The sequence below is a fragment of the Hylobates moloch genome, unplaced genomic scaffold (assembly GCF_009828535.3).
Source record: "Hylobates moloch isolate HMO894 unplaced genomic scaffold, HMol_V3 SCAFFOLD_17, whole genome shotgun sequence".
Taxonomy (NCBI): Eukaryota; Metazoa; Chordata; class Mammalia; order Primates; family Hylobatidae; genus Hylobates; species Hylobates moloch.
This window is the reverse complement of record NW_026652292.1, coordinates 7815210-7839092: the sequence shown is the minus strand read 5'-3', so window position 1 is coordinate 7839092 and position 23883 is coordinate 7815210. Positions and strand designations below refer to the sequence as shown.

The 23883-nt window shown below is 37.1% G+C and overlaps 1 long non-coding RNA gene across 1 annotated transcript in view; it reads left to right on the top strand.

Moving 5' to 3' along the window:
- LOC131381724 (uncharacterized) overlaps positions 1-23883 on the top strand; it is a 64599-nt gene that overhangs the window by 2220 nt on the left and 38496 nt on the right. The window contains exon 2 of the long non-coding RNA XR_009210615.1: positions 2346-2403. This is a non-coding gene — a long non-coding RNA (uncharacterized LOC131381724). The remainder of the gene's footprint in view (positions 1-2345; positions 2404-23883) is intronic.

The window sequence follows — 23883 nt, the reverse complement described above, 5'->3', positions numbered from 1 at the left end:
TAGTCCAGCCTAACAACACACGTGTTCTTTTTTTGAGACAGAGTCTCGCGTTGTTGCCCAGGCTGGAGTGCAGTGGCTCGATCTCGGCTCACTGCAAGCTCTGCCTCCTGGGTACATGCCATTCTCCTGCCTCAGCCTCCGGAGTAGCTGGGACTACAGGCGCCCACCACCACGCCCGGCTAATATTTTGTATTTTTAGTAGAGACGGGGTTTCGCCATTTTAGCCAGGATGGTCTCGATCTCCTGACCTTGTGATCCACCCGCCTTGGCCTCTCAAAGTGCTGGGATTACAGGCATGAGCCACCGTGCCTGGCCCACACGTGTTCTTAATCCTGTAATCTGTTTTCCGCACTCCATGGAGAATGGTATTTTAGATTTAAAAGCAAATTTCAGCATGTCTTTCTTCTAATGAAAACTTCAAATGATTTTTCAGGGCTTATAGGATGTAAAGACCAAAGTTTTTAATACATGTATGAGATCTCTGCATGGTCTCATAATATTATATCTACTGTTCAATAAAAGTTGCACTAATTCCATATTTCAATGGAAAAAATATACACCTAACAGCATACAAATATTTTAAGGATGCATTAAATACTGGAAGACAATATTATTTAAAACTTGGCACAATTAAATATATACATAAACATTGAAAGCAAAAGATTAAAAAGCATAAATGGCATAACATTTCACTCAATAAAATTATGTTTTCTAGAATCAATGACACAATCCAACAAAGAAAGTGAAGGAACAAATTGGGAGGAAATATTTATTACATGCACCTAACAAAGGGTTCTAAAAATTGATACAGGAAAAAGTCGCAAAAGCAACAAATAAATAATTGACAAAGGATACGAATGGGCATTCATAAAACATACAGAAATGGATATGAAAAATAAAAATGTTCTCTCTCTCCAGTCATCAGAAATCTGAATACTAAATGTGCGACCTTGTTGCACATCCTGATCAAATCAAAATCAAAACCAAAACCAAAAAAGTAAATTACCTTGAAAAATTTAGTAATGACAATATTGCAGGAAAGTAGCCTTTTCCTATCGAGTAGTTCTATTATATTTTACGTATGTTTCAACGGATGTCTTTTTTGAGATGTATGATATTTTTACACAGAAGACTGAGATGACAGGGTTCTCATCAGTTGTCCATGAGTCAGTAGCTCCCATTTAGGGAAATCTAGTCACTGCTATGCTATTAAAACTTCTCACATGGGCTTGGAGGATGGTGGCAGGAGGTGGGTGGGGGGTCCTAGAGGAGTCATCCTTGTGAAAAAGAAATGTTTTAATGATTCACCTCACATGGAAACAAATGAAAGTGAGGCCCTGACATCCTCCAAATTTATTGCAACCTTGAGTTAGATGAATCCTCTCCTGGGACTCTCATTTAGACTTAAATACTTGTAAATTTATGTATTTATACGTATGTGTATATGTATGTATATATGTATACATGTTGCTCTGACTTTAATGAGAGACAAGTTTTATAACATTACCAGCAAAGGTGACTCTGGCTTTCATATTTGAGATTTTTAATCATCTTCATCCCTTGCCAGTATTCACTTTGAATGCAAACCTCTGTTTCAGACACCCCAGGAGCTTCCAGCAGAGGTTTTTCCAGTAGACTACCAGGGCCGAGGTGCCGCACTCTTTCTCAGCATCGCTAGGAGGTGCTCAGTGCAGAAATCTGCTGCACTCTAATGCAATGTGAGTGCCAGAGTAGAGTCCTGGCCTCCAGGCCCTGTGACCAGCTCCTCATGAGTGGTGCAGGTTGTGCATGGAGGAGAAGGCTGTGATCCACAACCCTTGCAAAGCGTGATGAGCAAATGCATGACAATAGAATTGAGCATTAATTATCTTAGTTTCAAAAGACTGAGTTACTATTGGAGACACCATCCCTACTGGCCTTCGTGAGAAAAATATGTATTTAAAAATTCTGTTACAAGACACAGCATTTAGTTGGTAAAAACACCGTCTCTTATTGCCAGCATTGTTTCTGAAGCCCTGTGGTGACATCTGTTTTTTTTTCGGAAGGGAGGCTTGTGTCTCCTAGTTGATATTCTCTGCACATACCTGACTTTGAGGGAGGACTTTGCACAGATGCGTCCTCCCACATGTGTGTTCCTTAGGTGCACTATGGTCTATGTAAAAATCGTCATTTTAATGATCATGCCACAAAGACATAAGATTTATTTCAAGCTTACATTTTATCTTGTAAAATTTATCTTGGTATTAATTCCTCAAGCAATTTTATTCAGCTCCTATTGCTGTGCTGGGAACTAGGACTGTAATCTGAGTCTATAGGAAGAGTAAACAGTCACTTTTTAATTTCAGGCAAGAAAACAGCATAGACTGGGCTCCCCAGTACATCTACATGGATTTGATGGACACAGTAAGTAGTTCTTAAATTTAATATATCTTACTTCTCTACGTTTGGTACTTGGCAACACTTGGAGGGAAGCCTGTATATATTTGCTGTAGGTGGATGGATGCTTTGTATTATTGTAAAGCAGCATTTAACATGGGTTTCTTTCTTGTTTTTTTTTTTTCTGAGACAGAATCTTGCTCTGTTGCCCAGGCTGGAGTGCAGTGGCGTGATCTCAGCTCACTGCAAGCTCCACCTGCCGGGTTCACGCCATTTTCCTGCCTCAGCCTCCCGAGTAGCTGGGACTACAGGTGCCCGCCACCATGCCCGGCTAATTTTTTGTGTTTTTTAGTAGAGATGGGGTTTCACCGTGTTAGCCAGGATGGTCTTGATCTCCTGACCTTGTGATCCGCCTGCCTCGGTCTCCCAAAGTGCTGGGATTACAGGTGTGAGCCACCACACCCGGCCTAACGTGGGTTTCTCAAGGGTTGATTAACATAGGCAATGTTGGCAAGCATGTGGTGTCAATAGTAGAGATGTAGCTGTTACAGTTTACGTGAGCCGTGGTTATGTTTGTGTTTTCGTGTGTATTGGGGACATATCTTTTCCATAGCACTTTCTTTCTCCTGATCCTTGGGTACTGGTTAGTCAATCCCAGATTGGTAAAAAACCTATAATATGTAATTTAATATGAGGTGTTTTACAAGTCATTTCCTACTTGTTAGAACAGTTTAAAAATGTGCCTTTATTTATTTACTTATATATTTATATTTTTAACGTATATTTTTATTTTAATAGCTTTTGGTGTACAAGTGGTTTTTGGTTCTATGGATGAATTGTATAGTGATGATGTCTGAGATTGTAGTGCACCCATCACCCGAATGCTGTATGTTATACCCAATAGGTAGTTTTTTAATGCCTTAACCTCCTCCCACCCCTCCCCGTTCTGAGTCTCCAGTGTCCATTATACCACTCTGTGTGCCTTTGCATATTTATGGCTAAGCTCATACTTACAAATGAGAACATATAGTATTTGGTTTTCCATTCCTGAGTTACTTCACTTAGAATAATGACCTCCCGCTCCATCCAAGTTGTTGCAAAATACCTTATGTTCTTCTTTTTTATGGCTGAATAGTAGTATTCGATGGTATATATATGGCACATTTTTTTGGTCCACTCATTGGTTGATGGGCACTTAGCTTTGTTCCATATCTTTGCTATTGTGAATTGTGCTGTGATAAACATACACATGCAGCTATGTTTTTGATACAAAGACTTCTTTCCCTTTGCGTAGATACCGCGTAGTGAGATTGCTGGGTTGAATGGTGGACCTACCTTTAGTTTTATGAGAAATCGCCATACTGTTTCCTATAGAGGTTGTACTTTACATTCCCACCATTAGTGTATAAGCATTCCCCCTTCACCACATCCATGCCAACATCTATTGTTTTTTGATTTTTTAATAATGGTCATTCTGACTGGGTTAAGATGGTATCTCATTGTGGCTTTAATTTGCATTTTCATGATGCTTAATTATGTTGAGTTTTTTTTTCATGTATGTGTTGAGTACTTGTATGTCCCCTTTTGGGAAATGTCTATTCATGTCATTTGCCACTTTTTGATGATATTATTTGGTTTTGTTTTCTTACTGATTTGCTTGAGTTCCTTGTAGATTCTGGATATTAGTCTTTTGTCAGAGGTCGCAAATATTTTCTCCTGTTCCGTGGGGTGTCTGTTTACTTTGGTGATTATTTCTTTTGCTGTGCAGAAGCTTCTTAGCTTAATTAGGTTCCATTTATTTATTTTTGTTTTGGTTGCATTTGTTTTTTGGATCTTAGTCATAAATTCTTTGCCTAGGCAAATGTCTAGCAGTGTTTTTTCTAGGTTTTCTTCTAGAATTTTATGGTTTCAGGTCTTAGATTTAAGCCTTTAATCTATTTTGAGTTGATTTTTTTATATGGTGAGAAATGGGGATCCAGTTTCATTCTTCTGCATGTGGCTATCCTGTTTCCCCAGCACCATGTATTGAATAGGGTGTCCTTTCCCTAATTTATGTTTCTGGGTGCTTTGTCAAAGATTACTTGGTTGGAAGTATTTGGCTTTATTTCTGGGTTCTCTATTCCATTCTATTAGTCAAATGTATCTACTTTTATGCCAGTATCAAACAATTTTGGTAACCATAGCCTTATAGTATAATTTGAAGTTGAAGAATTTTTCATGCCTCCAGATTTGATCTTTTTGCTTAGGATTGCTTGGCTATTTGGGCTCTTTTTTGATTTCATATGAATTTTGGAATTGTTTTTTCTAATTTTGTGAAAAATGATGTTGGTATTTTGATAGGAATTACATTGACTCTGTAGATTGGTTTTGGGCAGTATGGCATTTTCACAATACTGATTCTTCTAATCCAAGAGCAGGGGATGTAGTTGTATTTGTGTCATCTATGATTTCTTTCACAGATTTCTTTCATATGCTTTATAATTCTTTTTGCAGAGATCTTTCACCTCCTTGGTTAAGTATATTCTTAGGTATTTTAATTTTTGCAGCTGTTGTAAAAGTGATTGAGTTCTTGATTTGATTTTCAGCTTGGTTGTTGTAGAGGTATAGCAGTGTTACCGATTTATGTACATTTATTTTGTAACCTGAGACTTTACTGAATTCATTTAGCAGATCTAAGAGTCTTTGGTAGGAGTTTTTAGGGTTTTCTAGGTACATGACTATGTAATTGGCAAACAAATAGTTTTATTACTTCTTTTCCAATTTGGATACTCTCTCTTTCTCTTGTCTGATTTTTCTGGCTATGACTTGAAGTGCTATGTTGAATAGTAGTGAAAGTGGGCATCCTTGTCTTGTTCCATTTCTTAAGCAGAATGCTTTCAACTTTATTCAATATGATGTTGGCTGTGGATTTGCCATATATTGCTTTTATGATTTTGAGGTATGTTCCTTCTATGCCTAGTTTATTGGAGGTTTCTATCATAAAGGTATGCTGAATTTTATCGAATGCATGTTCTGTGTCTATTGAGATGATCACATAGTTTTTTGTTTTAATTGTGTTTATGTGATGAATCATATTTATTGACTAATGTGTTTTAAACCATCCCTGAATCCTCAGGATAAAGCCCACTTGATCATGGTGAATTATCTTTTCGATGTGCTGTTGGATGTGGTTTGCTGGTATTTTTGCATCTATATTCATCAGGGTTATTAGTCTGTAGTTTTCTTTTTTTGTTATGTCCTTTCCTGGCTTTGGTATCAAGATGAGAGTGGCTTCATAGAATGAGTTACAGAGGATTCCCTATTTCTCAATCTTTTGGAATACTTTCAGTATGATTGGTACCAATTTGTCTTTGAATTGCTAGTAGAATTTGGCTGTGAATCTGTCTGGTCCTGGGCTTTTTTTAGCTGACAATATTTTTTATTACTGATTAAATCTCACTGCTTGCTATTGGTCTGTTCAGGATTTCTATTTATTCCTGATTAAATGTAAGGGGGTTATATGTTTCCAGGAACTTACCCGTTTCCTTTAGATTTTCTAGTTTGTGTGTATAGAGGTGTTCATATCAGGCTCAAATAATCTTTTTTATGCCTGTGGTGTTGGTTATACTGTCTTCATTTTCAGTTCTAATCAGGCTTACTTAAATCTTCTCACTTCTTGGTTAATATAGCTAATAGTCTATCAATCTTTGTATCTTTTCAAACAACTACCTTCTATGTCATTGTTCTTTTGTATTTTGTGTTTCAAGTTCATTTAGTTCTGCTCTGACCTTTGTTATTTCTTTTATTCTGCTAGCTTTCAGTTTGGTTTGTTCTTATTTCTCTAGTTCCTTGAGTTATGACATTAGGTTTTCAACGTATCTTTCCGACTTTTTGATGTTGGCATTTAGCATTATACACTTTCCTTTTAGCACAATGACCTTCTTTGTCTTTTTTTTTTTTTTTTTTTTTACTGTTGTTGCCTTAAAGTCTGGTTTATCTAAGAATAGTTAATCCTGCTCACTTTTGGTTTCCGTTTGTGTGGAATATCTTTTTCCACCCCTTAACTTTGAGTCTATAAGAATTGTTATCTGTTTGGTGAGTCTCTTGAAGACATCAGACATTTGGTTTGTGATTATTTCTGTCCATTTTGCCAATCTGTATCGTTTAAGTGGAGCATTTAGATCATTTATGTTCAACATTAATGTTGAGATATGAGATACTGTTACAGTCATGATATCTATTGTTACCTAAATACTTTGTTTTCTTCATTGTGTTATTGTTTTATAAGTCCTGTGAGTTTTGTGCTTTCACGAGGTTCTATTCTGGTGCATATTGAGCTTTTTTTCAAAATTTAGAACTCCTTTTAGCATTTGTTTTAGGGCTGGTCTGGTAATGTCAAATTTCCTCAGCATTTGCTTGTCTGCAAAAGACTTTATTTCCCCTACATTTATACAACTTAGTTTTGTTGGATACAAAATTCTTGACTGACAGTTATTCTGTTTACGTACGCTAAACATAGGGCTCCAATCCCATCTGGTTTGTAAATTTTCTGCTGAAAAGTCTGCTGTTCGTCTCATAGGTTTATCCTTATAGGTTATCTGATGCTTTGTCTCACTGCACTTAGAATTATTTCCTTCATATTGACTTTAGATAGCTTCATAACTATTTGCCATGGTGATGTCCTTTTTGCAATGAATCTTCCAGGAGTTCTTTGAGTTTCTTGTATTTGGATGTCTAAATTTCTAGCAAGGCCAGAAAAGTTGTCCTCAATTATTTTCTCAAATGCAATTTCCAAGTTTTTGCTTTTTCTTCTCCCTCAGGAACATCAGTGTTTCTTAGATTTGGCTGTTACATATAATCCCATATTTCTTTGAAACTTTGTTCCTTAATTTGAAATCTTATTTTTGTCTGATTGGGTTAATTCAAATGTCATGTGTTCAAGCTCTGAAATTATTTTTTCTACTTGATCTAGTCTGTTTTTAAAACTTTCCACTGCATTTTGTAATTTCCTAAATGTGCCTTTCATTTCCAGAGGTTCTGATTGGCTTTGCTTTAAAACATCTATCTCTTTAGATTTTTTAAATTCATATCCTGAATATGAATCATATTTTATTCACATTCTAATTTCTTTATGGTGGCTTTCACCTTTATCTTGTACCTCCTTGAGTAACTAAATTATCAACATTTTGAATTCTCTATCTGATATTTCGAAGATGTCATCTTGGTTTGGAGTCATTGCTATTCATTCATGATATTTTGGGGGTATTATAGAACCCTGTTTTTTTATATTGCCATAATTATTTTTCTTCTTTCTTTTCATTTGAGTGGACTATTTTTTCTAGTTATTTTTGAATTTATTTTTAATTCAACTGTTTTTATTTAACTTCTTTTTTTCTCCCTTGAAGATGTGACTTTAATGAGTATACTTTATTGTAACCTAATTCAACTCTGGGTGCTTTCAGGGGTGAAGATTATGTATGAGTTCCTTGGTGATAAAGAGTCTCTGTATGAGGGCTTATTCAGATGCTGGTTGTAATAACAATGTGGTTAGTGTGGGGCAGATTCACTGTCCTCTGTGGGGTTGAAATGGCAGAGGCCTCTTGAATCTTATCTTGTTCCCCAGGGGTGTACATTTATTTATTTATTTATTGCTTCCCCAGTATTTTATTTGCTGTGTTGAACAGCTCAGGCTTCAGGCCAGTAGGAGAGGTGTCCATGGATAAAAAACATCTGTGGCTAAATCAGGTGGGTAAATGCAATACCCAATGGTGGGCAGAGGTCCCAGCCTTGACAGAGGCAGCTGGGGGAGCTCTCAATGAAATACACTGAAATCTTTTCAGGGGGGATGTGTGGGAGCCAACTCAGCTTCCTTTCCAGGCCAGCAGAAAAATGATCCACCTCTGAGTCACCCTCCTGACCCAGTGTTCCAGCTATTCAACTGAGACAGGCATCTCTTTTCATCTGCAGAAATGTTGATGTTAGATGTAAAGCAGCATTGTGACTCAACCCCTTGTGCAACTCTGAACACGGAGGGGAGTCCTGTGAAGAAGCAGTGACCCTGAAGTGTTTCAAAAAGGCTGTCTATAGCTGTACCTAAGCCTTGATCCTGTGGGAGAAGTCCTAGCTCTGTCTGCAGTGGTGGGCAAGGGGGACAAGAAGTCACCTTCTCCAAGATCCTTTTCAAGCACCAGGGTTGCCTGACTGTTAAAGTAGGGCCATAGACTTTCCACACTGAGCCCAGCACTGCACTTGTGCCTCTGATGAAAGATGCTTTCCATAGCAGAAAGTTCTGGGACTCAAGTCCTGCTGTCTGTATTTTTTTGTCCCTTGATGTGGTGTACTTCCCCTTCCCCTAGGAGTAGGAATCCCTGAGGAACAGAACTGTGAATGCCACTGCTCCTCTGGGTCCAGCTTCCCCATGGGGTGAATGCAACGCTCCAGGCTGGTGCTGGGGAATGCTTGCAAGTAATGCAGTGATGTGACCTGTACACAAGTCTCCCAGCAGTGGGAACAAGCACCAGCTCTTATGGGGTGACAGGGGAGTAATATAGACTCTGTAAGATTCCTTAGTTATAAATAGCCTTAGTGTGTTGGCTTTCTTAAATGCCAGAAGGTCTCAAATGCCAGTAGTAATGAACTGGTCACATGGACAGACTCCGGACCTCCTGGTTAGCCAGGATGATTCAGGCAGTGGTGATAGTTGAGGACACGCGTAAGTTTTCTTCTTCCTAGGCACTTTGTTATCCAGGTCCCTCCCACAACATGTGGAAATTCAAGATGAGATTTGGATGAGGATACAGCCAAACCGTATCACCCACCTAGCTCCTATACACTTGGCAAAGCAGGTCTCACAATCTCAATGTTCCTCTAGCAGCAGCTAGCTATGTTCCAGGCAGTTTGCACTCAGAACTCAAAACTTCCCCAGGCCATATGCCTTTCCCCGGAAGACAGAATCCTTGGCTTTCAGGCCATGCCTTTTCTGCTCAGCCAGCCAAGCAGGGACATTCAGCTCCAGTGCCCATGTTTACAGCCCACTTCCCACTTGCCCTTTGGTTCTGGATTATATCTAGAATCTCAACTGGGAGCTGCTTTTAACATGTGACCACCACCTGAGTTACCTGACAGACTTCCGAAAGATCCCCTGTGAGGTCGGATCAGGAATGGCTTCCCTCCATATCCACTGGAGCCTGGGAGCGCATACAAAGAACATCCCAGTGCTGCCCCTTCTCACATGCTCCCACCACTCTCTACATCAGCTCCAGTGCTGGGTAGGGTTAAGGACTTCCCCCATGGCCTGCCCACCACTCTCTACATCAGCTCCAGTGCTGGGTAGGGTTAAGGACTTCCCCCATGGCCTGGATTGCCAGGTTCCCTGGTGGGAGTGTACAAAGGCAGTTTATCTCCTTCACAAACTCCAGGTACTTACAGTTTCCCAACTGGCTCACAGTTGGAGTCTTTGGTTTCTTTCAGTTTTTGTGTTAAGTTCCTTATTTGTGTTGCTTCTGCCTTCCACTTCCCAGGCTGGGAGCAGCTATGTGTCTTGCAGAACAGTTCTCTGCTAGCTCTGATTCGCTCCAAACCTCATCTGCTCGTGTTCTTTCTGGCCTGACCCATCTCTGTTTAATATATAATGAGGTAGATTTAAGTGTTATCCTTAGGATGTGGTTCTCCCTTGAGGCAGGAGAATAGGGTCTGGAGGCAGGGAACATAAGGCCGATTCACGCTGATATCCTAGAACTAAATCAAATGAAAACACTTCAGCAATGACAGGAAATATCCTCTCCATTTTCTTAGGGCATACGCCAAGTAAATGACTTCGTAACTTTACTTCATCCTCTTCCTTTACATAGGGTGTACACCAAGTAACCAATAGAAACCTCTAGAGGGTATTTAAACCCCAGAAAATTATGTAACCAGGTTCTTGAGCTCCTATGCTTAGAACTGCTCACACCTGAGGAGTATACTTTCATTTTCAATAAATCTCTGCTTTTGTTGCTTCATTGTTTCCTTGCTTTGTTTGTGTATTTTGTTCAATTCTTTGTTCAAGATGCCAAAAACCTGGACACCTTCCACTGGAAACACCCTCATTCCCATTCTCTAATACTCTTTCTTCAGTGGGTAATAAAAGTTGGCTTCTGCATGCATGTGCTTGAGGGTATATACGTACATATGCTCTTCCAGATGGCAGAAAAGGCTGGGCTTTAATTAATTAATTAAAAACTTCACCAAATATCCACCGAAGACTTGTTATGCCACAGGATTAATGCTTGGTGCCAGGGAGATGGAGATTAAGGACTCAGATCCTATGCGCCAGCAGTTTTGCTGCTCAGAGGGGCAGACAGGCAAGACAATGAAGGCACAGAGGGGAGAGCAGAGCCTCACACAGGAGCACCCCCAGCCTGCTCCACTGAGAGTCAGAAAACATGACTTGGAAGAAGTGAAACCCCTACTCCATCTTGGAAAATAAATAGGAATGAATGAGGCTTGATTTAGCTGGGGAGGGAGGAACAAAGCCATTGGCTAGTGTGTGCCCAGACACCAGAGGATACCTTGGCAATGGTCTGGGAAGCAAAGGATAACTGTATCCTGAAAATGGTGGGTGTAAAACCCTCAAGATATATATAACCGGGATGAGAGCTAGATTTCCATTCAGCCCCAAGCTTATTTTAGTAATCAGAATGCAGGAAGGCCACACCTACACATATTAATTCCTTTCCCTCAGCCATCTGCCTCTAGGTACACGTGAATAAACTTTTATTTCCTTTGAAGCAAAAGTATTTCTCTGACTTTTAAAGGGCAGAGCTTTCTGGGCCCTGGAGGGAATTCTGATGCATGTCCCAATCCTCTTTGTGTAGATACATGCCCATTTTATTTAGAACTCTCTTGGTAAATGGCCAGAATGAGAACTAGAACATCCAATTCCAACTATTTCCTTGGTGTAATTGCTTTTATGTGTGTCCTGGTGTTTGAGAGATTTTTCTAAAAGCCATTCTTAACAGTTGAAGAACCTGTTTTTGCCCATTGGGCAAAAACAGGAATGTCTGTTTTGTGACATTTATAGGCTTTTGACAATTTAGTGGGCTGTGGAGGGTAACCACTTTGAGGATTAATAACTTAGATGGCCTTTTTTTTGTAGGCTGAGGATTAGAAGATGTTTGTAGACAACTTAGTGTCTCTTCACACTTGGAACAGCTGATAATGAGTAATTCTTCCTGCTTTACTTTGGAGGTAGAAAACTAGAAATTTTTTAAAAAATGAGTTATAGGAGAGAAAAATAAGGAAGTTAGCCCATCAGAATGTACATGCTGTAAACCTGGTCTATTCTGACTTTCTTTGGTGGTTTTCAAATAAATTCCTCACTTGGATTCTGGAAGGAGATTCTATAGAGTAAGGTTGCAGTGCAGCAAGAAGCCCATTGACCCAGCCATAGACGTTTTTGATCCCAGCTGGGCCCTGCTGCTAATTTACTGAGCGCATTCAGCACAAAACAAATAGTTTCTATGTTTGGTTTGGAAAATGAAAAGTTTATATCAGATAGTATCTAGGGTTCTCTTAGTTCCAAAATTGTGTGCTTGAAGTCATTGCCTTTTAACTGATTGCTTTTCTTTTTTCTCCAAATTTTTCTCTTTAAAATAAATGTCAGAATCTGTAATTCCCATGGGTAAAAATAGTAAGTAACAACAGCTCACTCATCCTGATGTCAGCTATTATTCTAAGCAGGTAAATACATTAACTCATTAATCCTCATGGTAACACGAGAAGGTGGATACTATTTATTGTGCCCATCTTAGAAAAGACAAAACTGAGGGACATGGAGGCTCAGTGAATTGCCCAAGGTCACATGCAGAGATTACCAGAGACTTCAAACCCAAGAGTGGCTCTGGAGCCTGTATGGAGGCTCTGCAGTTTCACTTTCTATAGCACAGGGAGGAGATTATGGATGGGAAAGCAGCCAGTTTGATACATCAGGTTAGGACAGTCACTGTTGCTTTATAAGACACATCACAGTTTCTAACTTCCCTATCTATTTACTTATTTAGACAGTGGGCCCAGAGTTCCATGAGTACCAGTTTGTCTGGTTTGGTTTGGTGGCCCTGGGAGGTAGCACACAGATCCAACACCCCTTAAGCCTCTGGTAAGTCATAAGGTGACTGAGTGAATGTTAGACAGCCAGGTGGTAAGGGGTCCCCAGAGAAACTCGAAGCAGCCTGCACACTGGGAGGAGTGCACACTGGGGTGGAGCCACAGAAGTTCAAGCCATTTGCAGCAGGGAGGAGCCTGGCACTTTCTCTTCCTGTGTGGGACCTGGGATTCAAACTGCGAGGCGGGAAGCACTAGAGGAACTCTGGCCTTGTGGAGAGGCCCTGTTTCCCCTTGATTTCTTTTTCCTTTTCACCCAATAAACTCTGCTTTACACACCCTTCAACCATCTGCGAGCCTAAACTTTCATGGCTATGGGACAAGGACCCCTATTTAGCTGAACTAAAGTAAAGTCCTGCAACAAGTGGACAATAGAATTTGGGGAAGGTAGAGGTTTAACAGAGCTTTCTGGGCTTCATCCATCCTATCAATTTTGGTGAAGACCAGGATAAACCACTTACTTGTCAAGATTGACAATTTTTATCCTTTGAAAAATTTTTATTTTGCCTCACTTTTGAGAAGTAGCATAAAATTACATATTTACAAAACAAGTACATTTGTGAAAGTAATGGAGATTTATAAAACAATTGACTATAATTTCATTGATTGTAATTTAAAATGCTACCAAACAGAACAAATCAAGAGATTGTAAGTTGCCATAAATTACCTTGATTAAGTCCTTTTTGCATCAGTTGCTTGAGAGACTGAATATAACAGAGGTCTGGCCCAAGGCTGTGGGCTTTCACCTTCATTGCTTGTGGTGCTTATGGCCATTTATCTTGAGTGACAGGTGCATGCTAGTCCCACACCAGAGTGTTTTAGCATTCTAGTCAGCATTTTCCCAGCGTCCACAGTACTAGTATTATAAATGCCATGTCTTCTGTGTGAGCTTGTAATTATGAAGACACCCCCAGAACAAAGTAAAACAGTCTACAAAGGGGAATCATGTAAGAATAGGACTGTGGGGCCGGGCGCGGTGGCTCACGCTTGTAATCTCAGCACTTTGGGAGGCCGAGGCGGGCGGATCACGAGGTCAGGAGATCGAGACCACGGTGAAACCCCGTCTCTACTAAAAATACAAAAAATTAGCCGGGCGTGGTGGCGGGCGCCTGTAGTCCCAGCTACTCGGAGAGGCTGAGGCAGGAGAATGGCGTGAACTCGGGAGGCGGAGCTTGCAGTGAGCCGAGATTGCGCCACTGCACTCCAAAAAAAAAAAAAAAAAAAAAAAAAAAAAAAGAATAGGACTGTGGTCTTATGTGAATGTGTCTGCTAGATGGAAAATTGCCGAAATTGCATACCTATGTGGATGGCCAGAATGTCTCAAGCTGAAATTCTAAATCAATATCATGTGGCTTAGACTATCTTTGATGGATCCAATTTTTTTTGTCCTCAAATAAAAATGTTTGACTAAAACAATGTAATTGTATCAAGGAACACGTAATGGGACATGCAAATGAAAAAATAGGCCACTCTTCTGATCCACTTGAATTATTATATTTTGTCTTATTTCATTGTGTATGTTAATGTGAACTTCCTTAAGGTCTTTCTAAAGATAGATATTGTATGAGTCAACAAATCAATCAGCAAGTAAACTATGAACAATGAGCAGCTAGGTGCATCCTGTTTGAATCTAAATTTTTGGTGCTACAAATCTATTTATATTGATGACTGAAGTATAAGTATTGTCATGCTACCCTGAAGGGATAAACATATATAAGTAGAAAATATTTCAATTGGAACAGCATTAGCATTCAGCTCTGATTTACTCAGTGAGGAAGAAAATCACGCAGAATGAATTTTCTGGATTTGTCCCCATGTTATACATAACTTATAAAGAAGCCTATATTATAATGCTAAAGATAATATTTTGACATAGTAATATATAATTTTATGCAAAAATTTTCTTAATGAGAAAATGCTTTTATTCCAATGATTATCATTTTATGGTGTGTTTCCTTTAAGTGGTATTACTAAGACTTTATATCTTAAAACAAAATGGAAAGATTATTAAATGCAAAAAAATGATCTCAGATAAAAGTATTCATAAATTTGAGTAACCTAAAATTCTAGTTACATTGTGCATTGCATATTAAATTGCATTTACATATTTTTAGTTATTCATTCAAAAGCAGTATAAATAAAGTGATAATTCTATCCTTGTGTGTATTAGTAATATAATGTTTTGTGGTATAAAATTTTGTAGCTTTAATAATAACAGAAAATTTCATGCCAAGTTCCTATGTTTTGTCCATATGATGATAAAACAACTATTTTTGCTTTCAGTCTTAATTCTAGACAAAATATCAGCTTATTTTCATATTCCTCAATGTTTTCACTTTAACAAAGTAAGCCATTGTTTGTTGTTGGATGAATGAAGCAAGCATAAAATTTTAAGTCATACTTTATTCAATATATGCAGGATCAAATTGAAGGCTTCAAGTAGAAATCAATGCATTTCATTTATCTTATATAACCAACTATACAACAATGCAACACAATTAAATTAGATTATTAATTTATTTTAATTTGACATAATATAATTACAAAATTATCTGTATTTATATGAAAATAATTCCGTAATCATCATACAAACTTTCCTTAACATTGCTGAATAATATAAGATGCACTTGGGGCTAAATTTTGATTATTAAATTTAGATTTTCTATGTGTGTGCATACGTGTGTGTGTGTGTGTGTGTGTAAAAACAGCGGGAGGGAAAGAATATAAAAAGAAAAGTGTTAGTTAAGAAGGTGGTTGAAGGTTAAGGACATATTTGCATCTCATCTTTTAAGTGCAAAGATGTTTTGGATAAGTCAAGATGTACTTACATATGACTCTCACTTTTAAAAGACCATAAGTAAAGCTTTGAGGTCTTTACCTGTTGCAGCAAAATCTTTAAAATGTTTTAAACTATTTAAACCATTTTCTTCTTTAATACATTAATTCAAATCATGCTGTGGCTAAATGTGACAGGAACTTTTTAAAAGGTGATGCAATTGGGAAATGTCTTTTCAGAGAAGTTCCTTCTACTTGAATTAAATCCATACCTAACAGTGGCCTCATGGATGAAAATTCTCCCTGTTTCTTGGACAGCAAACTCTATGGTAGCACATGTCACATAAAGGCATAATATTTCTTTAATATGAGGAATACCCGCCTTTCTTGAGTCTCTTCTTAACGTTAACATTGTATTATCTGTTAATATATTTCTGATCTTTTATTTCAAGAAAAACTGCCTTTAAAAAGATACCATATTTCACAAGGGATCTAGATTTTATATTCTCCATTTCTGCTAAAGGGAAACACTAGATGTGTAATGACTCCAAAAGTATAAAATATATATTTTATAGACATTTAATAATATAATGCTGGATATCATCATATAGGTTAGTAATGTTTGCTTTAAGCATAGTATAGTGTTCAGTGTGGCATATATTCAATACTGGGACTGATAGATATTAAATTGTGTGGGTTTCATTGTTATTGTTGTCATGTTTTCAAACTGTATTTGCCATACCAGAAAAAATAAATAGAATCAACCAAGTAACATATACACCCATCTCATGGCTCTTTACTGACAATTTATAAAATATAGCAAGTTCATATTTTAAAATTACATTCCTGTACTTACTTGTATTAAGTTTAATCTATGAAGCAGCACAAATATTAGTACTGAATCAGAGACTTCTGGTGTCCATGTTTGGCATGTAAGGAGTTTTGTAATCACCACTCCATCCTAACAAGAAGTAAAAAGCTGAACAAACATAAAAAGATCTTCTTAGATCTTTCAGAAAAGTAAGGTAATAAGGAAACCACTACCACCAAAACTTAGACAGATAGGTACAAAGAATCACAAGGTACTGGAGCAGAAACTCATGACCAAAAACCGCCATGGGAATCAATAGCAGAATTTGAATAACTTAAGTATGATCAGTGAATTCCTGGAGGCTCAGTGTGAACAAATACATAAATTAAAAATTCCAGGACGACCCAGGCATAGGAAGTCTCCCACACTTTTGTGACTTTCACCACGTGTAGCTCTACCATGTTATCAGAATAAACACCCGAGAAAATTCCCTTGATTTGCTCATATATTTTTATGTAGATATGAAGGGAATAACAGCAATTATACATGGTATGACAGAGGAATATTTTGTTACTATAAGGGACTTGCACTATGAAGTAATATGTTGCTATGTGAAGGTTGACTTGGATTATTCATAAATGTATATTGTAAACTCTAGAGCATGCACTACAAAAAGGTTTAAAAGGATAAGTATGATTTACATACTAACACAAAATAGTAAAAAATGCAGAAATATATTTAATAATGGATTTCGAGAAGCAGCAAAGGAGATGGACGGATCACAAGAGACAGAAAACAAATGAAGTAAAAACTACAAATCACTCCAATTTACTGCCTTTGAGTTTCCAAGACAGAGCTTGGAGAGAGGGAAGGTGGACAGAACCTAGCAGATTCCCTTAGTTGAAGAGACAACTGAGAGTCTAGGGAGACCAAGATAGCTAGAGTTTGCAAAACTCTAGAGGCCTAGAGGGAAGGGAACTGCAGAAAGAGAAGAACTGAAGTTCTTTAAAGGACCTATTCCTTAGAGTACTGGGGAGCACATAAAGGTGGGGCAACTACTCGAAGCTGGGACTTGGATCAAAAAATTCCCTGATCTCACCTAACATATAATAAAAGCAAGATCTGACAGGGTCACTAATTCTTTCAGTGGCCAGAGAAAATGAAAAGATGGACTTGACCCTGGGGAAGACTGTAGAAGAAACATATTTAGGTAAAAATCAGAAAGTTAGTATTGAATGTCTAAGTATCCAATAGGTATATTAGCAGCAGTGAGTCTGTATGGGTCTGTAGTAACCTCAATTCTTGCCTCCTCAGAAGAGAGAATTTGACTGCAGGGCATACGGTAGAGTGAGAGACTGATGCAAGTTTTAAAGAGTGGAAGTTTATTAAAAAGTTTTAGAGAAGAAATGGAGGGAAGTACACTTGGAAGAGGGCCAAGAGGGTGACTCGAGGGATTCACGTGCGGTTTGACATTTGACTTGGGGGTTTTATATGCTGGCATGGTTCCAGGAAGTTGCATCTCTTCTCCCCTGATTCTTTCCCTGGGGTGGGCTGTCTGCATGTGCAGTGGCCTACCAGCACATGGGAGGGGCTGCATGCACAATGTGTTTACTGAAGCTGTATGCGTGCTTGCTTGAGATGTTTTCTTTTATCAGTTGAGTGTCACCAGTTAAACTCTGCCATTTCATCTCTTAGTGCACATGCTTGAGTCCACTCACCTAACTCCTGAGATCTTATCAGGAGCTGCTGATCATCAGTTTTAGGTTTCTCTTTTTTTTTTTTTTTTTAATCTTTTGGGAGACTTCCTCTCCCTGGCACCAGTTGTGACCAATTATTATTTTAGACAGATAGTTTAACAACCGACTGACCATCACCTGATGGTCTCCTTACATTCCTGGTGGGGTGGGGGATGGAGGACTCTTTTGCCTTGCTTATGTCTGACTAACTACCTACTATAACAGTTAGACATCTAAGTGGAGCTCTTAAATAGGCAATCTGATACCTAAGAGGGGGAGTTCAGTGAAGAGATGTGAACTTGGGTTTCATTTTAAATGTTGACTCTGCAGAAAGCCTTCTCAGGCTATTTTAGCTAAAACCCTTCATTTCCATAAATCTCTGGCATAATTTCCTTTTTGTTTTTATTATGCTCACTAGTTAATCTCATCAGTTATGCTTGTATTTGTTTGTTTGTGTTCTGTCTCTCCAACTGTGATGTGAACCCCATTAAGTAGAATCTGGTGTTCATTCTTTTATCCAACTTCTGTTTTAGAATCAGTTGGTACATGTGCGGATTTGTTACAAAGGGATATAGTGTGATGCTTAAGTTTGGGATCTGATTGAACCTGTCACCCAGGTAGTAAGCATAATAACCAATAGGTAGTTTACAGCCTTTTCTCTCCTCCCTCTCCTCATTCTAGTAGTCCCAAGTATCTATTGTTTCCATCTTCATTTCCATGTGTACTCAATGTTTAGCTCCCACTTACAAGGGAAAGTAATGTGATATTTGGTTTTCCGTTTTTGCACTAGTTCATATAGGAATTTGGTCTTCAGCTGCATCCATGTTGTTGCAAAGGAGATAATTTCATTTTTTTATTACTGCATAGTATTCCATTATGTATATGTGCCATATTTTCTTTATCCAGTCCACCACTGATGAACAGCTTGGTTAATTCCATGTTTTTGCTATTATAAATAGTGGTATGATGACCATATGGGTGCATGTGCTTTTGGTAGAATGATTTATTTTCCTCTGGGTATGTACCCAGTAATGTGTTTGCTGAGTCAAATAGTAGTTCAACTCTTAGGTCTTTGAGAATTTTCCAAACTGCTTTCCACAGTGGCTGGAACAATTTATATTTCCACTAACACCATATAAGGATTCCCTTTTCTCCGCAGCCTTGCCAACATTTGTTATTTTTTGACTTTTCAACAAAAGCCGCCTGACTGGTGCCAGATGGTATCTCATAGTTTTGATTTGCATTTCTCTAATGATTAGTGATAATGAGCATTTTTGAACATATTTGCTGGCTGCTAGTACGTCTTCTATTGAGAAGTGTCTGTTTATGTTCTTCAATCTGTTTTCAAAGATTTTATACACATGTCCTGGAAAAGTGCTGCCCACAAAGGAGATGCCTGATAAAGACTGTGGAAAAAAATGTCTGTACATACAGTCATAAAAAAGAAGAGAGGTATGTGAGCTAATGTTAATGATGTTGGAATTATCAACACACAGACAGTAACTTGCTGTTTTGAAAGGATGAGTTTCCTCTGAAAATGAGATGAAAATAGAGTCCATGCAGAGTTCTGAGAATGTCGTCATTTAAGTAATGCACAGAGGAAGTCGATAATACACTAAGCAACCCCTAAGCAGGATAAATAAAATAAATTCATCACCTTGGGCACAAAATAGTTAAATTCATGTAAACCAAAGATAAAATGAAACTCTAGAAAGTAAAAAGAAATAAGATGACACATTACATACAGAGGAATGAAAGGCAGCTAATAGCACATTAAAAACAATGCAAACATTGTCAGCAGAAAAAGTCTTCTCCAAGAAATGTTAAAAGTAATTCCATCAGGCTGAAGTAAAGTAAAGGTAGTTAAAAAACCTAAATTTTCAGGAAGGCATGAATAACCCTGGCAATAGGAAAATATGATACATAGAAAAGTAACCTTTTTTTTTTAAACACATGACTATATAAAACTATCACATTGTATTTGAATTTTATATGATATGAATATATAATGCATATATATCAATTATAGCATAAAAATTCATGCATGCCAAAATGAAATCTTGGTGTTTCTAGGCTGATTCTGTAGGAAGGGGTACAAAATGAACTCTGAGTACTCTGTGAAGAATCAAGGATGTATTTTGTAATCCCAAGAAGAATCACTACAAAATAGCATGCAAAGATTTATGGCTAAACTGTCAGTGGTTATTCATGCCTTATACCACATAAAAATGTACTCAAAATGGATTAGAGATCTAAATGTAGAACCTAAAACTTCAAAATTTCTGGAATAAAATAGAAAAACCATGTTGATGACTTGGAGTCAACCAAAGAATCCTTAAGTAGAATGTAGTATGGATGGATCACAAAAGCAAAAAAATAGGTATCATCAAAATTTAAAAATGCCCACAAAAGAAATAAATAAAAGGCATCCAGATTGGTAAAGATGAAATCAAACTGCTTCTGTTCACCAATGATATAGTCATATACTTAGAAAATCCTAAATACTCATCAAAAAAAGCTCCTAGATCTGATAAGTGAATTAAGTAAAGTTTCAGGATACAAAATCAATTTACACAAATCAGTAGCACTGCTATACACCAAAAACGACTAAGCTGAGAAGAAAATCAAGAAGAAATCTCCTTTACAACAGCTGCAAAATAAAAATAAAATACTTAGAAATATACCTAACAAAGGAGGTGAAAGTTCTCTACAAGGAAAACTAGAAAACACAATCATCAGTGACACAAACAAATGGAAACATAACCCACGCTCATGGATAGGTAGAATCAATATTGTCAAAGTGACCATACTGCCAAAAGCAATCTATGGATTCAGTGCAATTCTTATCAAAGAGCCATCGTCATTCTTGACAACTAGAAAAAAAAAAAATCCTAATATTTATATGGAACCAAAAGAGACTGTATAGCCAAATCAAACTAAGCACAAATAACAAATCTGAAGGCATCACATTACCTGACTTCAAACTATACTATAAGGCTATAGTAACCAAAACAGCATGATACTGGCATGAAAATAGGATAGACCAATGGATCAGAATGGAGAACCCAGAAATAAAGCCAAATACCTACAGAAAACTGATTTTCAACAAACCAAACAAAAAAAGTGGGGAAAGGACACCTTATTCAACAAATGGTGCTGGGATGATTGGCAAGCCACATGCAGGAGAGTGAAACTAGATCCTCATTTCTCACCTTATTAACAAAAATCAACTGAAGATGGTTCAAATACTTTAAGACTTGAAACTATATAAATTCTAAAAGATAACATTGGAAAAACTCTTCTAGACATTGGCTTAGGCAAAGAATTCATGACCATTAACCCAAATGCAAATACAACAAAAACAAAAATAAAGAGATGAGCAGTAATTTAACTAAAAAGCTTCTGCCTAGCAAATAAAATAATCAACAAAGTAAACAGACAACCCCCAGAGTGGGGGAAAATCTTCACAAACTATGCATCCAACAAGGGACTAACATCCAGAATCTACAAGAAAATCAAACAAATCAGCAAGAAAAGAAACCCAAATAATCTCATCAAAAACTGGCTAAGGACAGGAATAGACAATTTTCAAAAGAAGATATAAAATTGGCAAACATATACAAAAGTGTTCAACATCTCCAATGGTCAGGGAAATGCAAATAAAAACCACAATGCAATACCCCCTTACCACTGCAAGAATGGCCAGAATTTAAAAATCAAAAATTAATAGATGTTGGTGTGGATATGGTTAAAAGGGAACACTTTTACACTGCTGGTGGGAATGTAAACTAGTACAACCACTATGAAAAACAGTATGGAAATTCCTTAAATAACTAAAAGTAGAGCTATCATTTGATCCAGCAATCCCACTCCTGGATATCTACCTAGAGGAAATAAGTAATTATATAAAAAAGACACTTGCACAGGCATGTTTATAGCAGCACAATTTGCAATTGCAAAAATATAAAACAAGCCTAAATTCTCATTAACCAATGAGTGGATAAAGGAAATTTGGCACACATATACCATGAATACTACTCAGCCATAAAAAGGAACAAAATAATGGCATTCTCAGCAACCTGGATAGAGTTAGAGACCATTATTTTGAGTGAAGTGACTCAGGAATGGAAAACTAAACATCGTATGTTCTCGATTATAATTAGTAGCTAAGCTAAAAGGATACAAACACATAAGAATAACAAAATGGACTTTGGTGACTTGGAAAGAAGGGTGGGGTTGTGAGGGATAAAAGTCTAAACACTGGGTACAGTGTACACTGGGTGTACACCAAAATCTCAGAAATCCCCACTGAAAACTTATCTATGTAACCAAACACCACCTCTTCCCCAAAAACCTATTGAAATAAAAAAATCCCTAAAAATAAAAAAAGATGGCATAGTCCATACTTGCCTATGACCTATGCAGCACATCCTTCTGTATACCTTACATCATCATTGGATTACTAAAAATACTTAATACAATGTAAATACTATGTTGATAGTTTTATGCTTTATATTTATTTATATCATTTGTTGTATTTTTATTGTTTCTTTTCAAATATTTTTGATTCACGATTGGTTGAATCTGCAGATGCAAAACCCACAAATACAAAGGGTCAACTGTATTACAAACTGTACATCTGATAAGGGCCTAATATCTAAAATACAGAAGGAAAATAACAACAATAAAACAACACAATTTAGAAATAGACAAAGGATCTGAATAGACATTTCTCAACAGAAGAGATACTAATGGCCAACAGATACATAAAAAGATGATCAACATTTCGAATAATCAGGGAAATACAAATTAAAATCACAGTGAAATATCATCTTACACTTGTTAAAATGGCTATTGTCAAAAATAGATTGTGTAGGTGAGGATGTGGAGAAAAGGGAACAATTGTACACTGATAATGTAAATCAGTACAGCCGCCTTGGAAAATAGTAAGAAAGTTCCTTAAAAAAATTACAATTGAATTACCGTATGATCAAACAATTCCACTTCTGGGTATATATTTGAAATGAAATCAGTATGTCAAAGAGAGGTCTTCAAATCCCATGTCCATTTCAGCAGCACTAGCCAAGATATGGAAGTAAGTCCATTAATAGATGAAAGAATAATGAAATGTGGCATGTATACATAAGAATACTACTCAGACTTTAAAAAGAAGGAAATTCTGTCATTTGTGACAATATGAATAGAACTGGAGGACATTATGCCAAGTGAAACAAGCCAGGCACAGAAAAACGAATTCTGTATGATGTCACTTATGTGGAATGTAAAACGGTTGATCTCATTGAAACAGAATAGAAAGATGGTTACATGCAGTTGGGAATAGTGAGAGGAATAGCAAAAATGAAGATGTTCTTTAAATGGTGGAAAGATTCGGTTTGACTGGAAGAATAAATTTTAGTGATTTATTTCATGGAATGGTGGCCACAGTTAATAATAATGTATTGTATAATTCAGAATTCCTAAAATAGATTTTTAACATTCTCACCACAAAAAAAGATAAATTGGTGAACTGATGAAATTGCCAATTATCTTGATTTAATGTTTTTAAATGTATGTATAGATCAAAACATCATGTTGTATCCCATAAATGTACAAAATTATTTTGTCAAGTGAGAAAAAGAGAATGTTAATTGGTACAACTTCTTTGGAAGGTAATTTGGAAATAAGTTTTGGAAGTATAATTGCATATGTACTTTGATATATCAAATTCTATATGTGAAGCATTCTGTCAAAATTCTTGCACACATGTATTAATAAAATGATATATTGCAACTATTCTCAATAAAGTACTGCTTGTGACAGCAAAATGTGGGAGCCAACCTAAATATTCTTAGCAGTACTGTCTAAGTAAACAGATTATACTCAAAACAGAGGAGTAATAAAATCACATTTCATTGTATACTCCTTTATATTTTGTGAATTTTAAATTTTGTGAACTGTTTGCTCAGGCAAAAAAAAAAAGAATTATAAACTAATGAGCTAGTATCCTCCAAGAATAAAAATAGAAATATATATAATTTTGTAGCAAAATCCATTAATATTGGCATC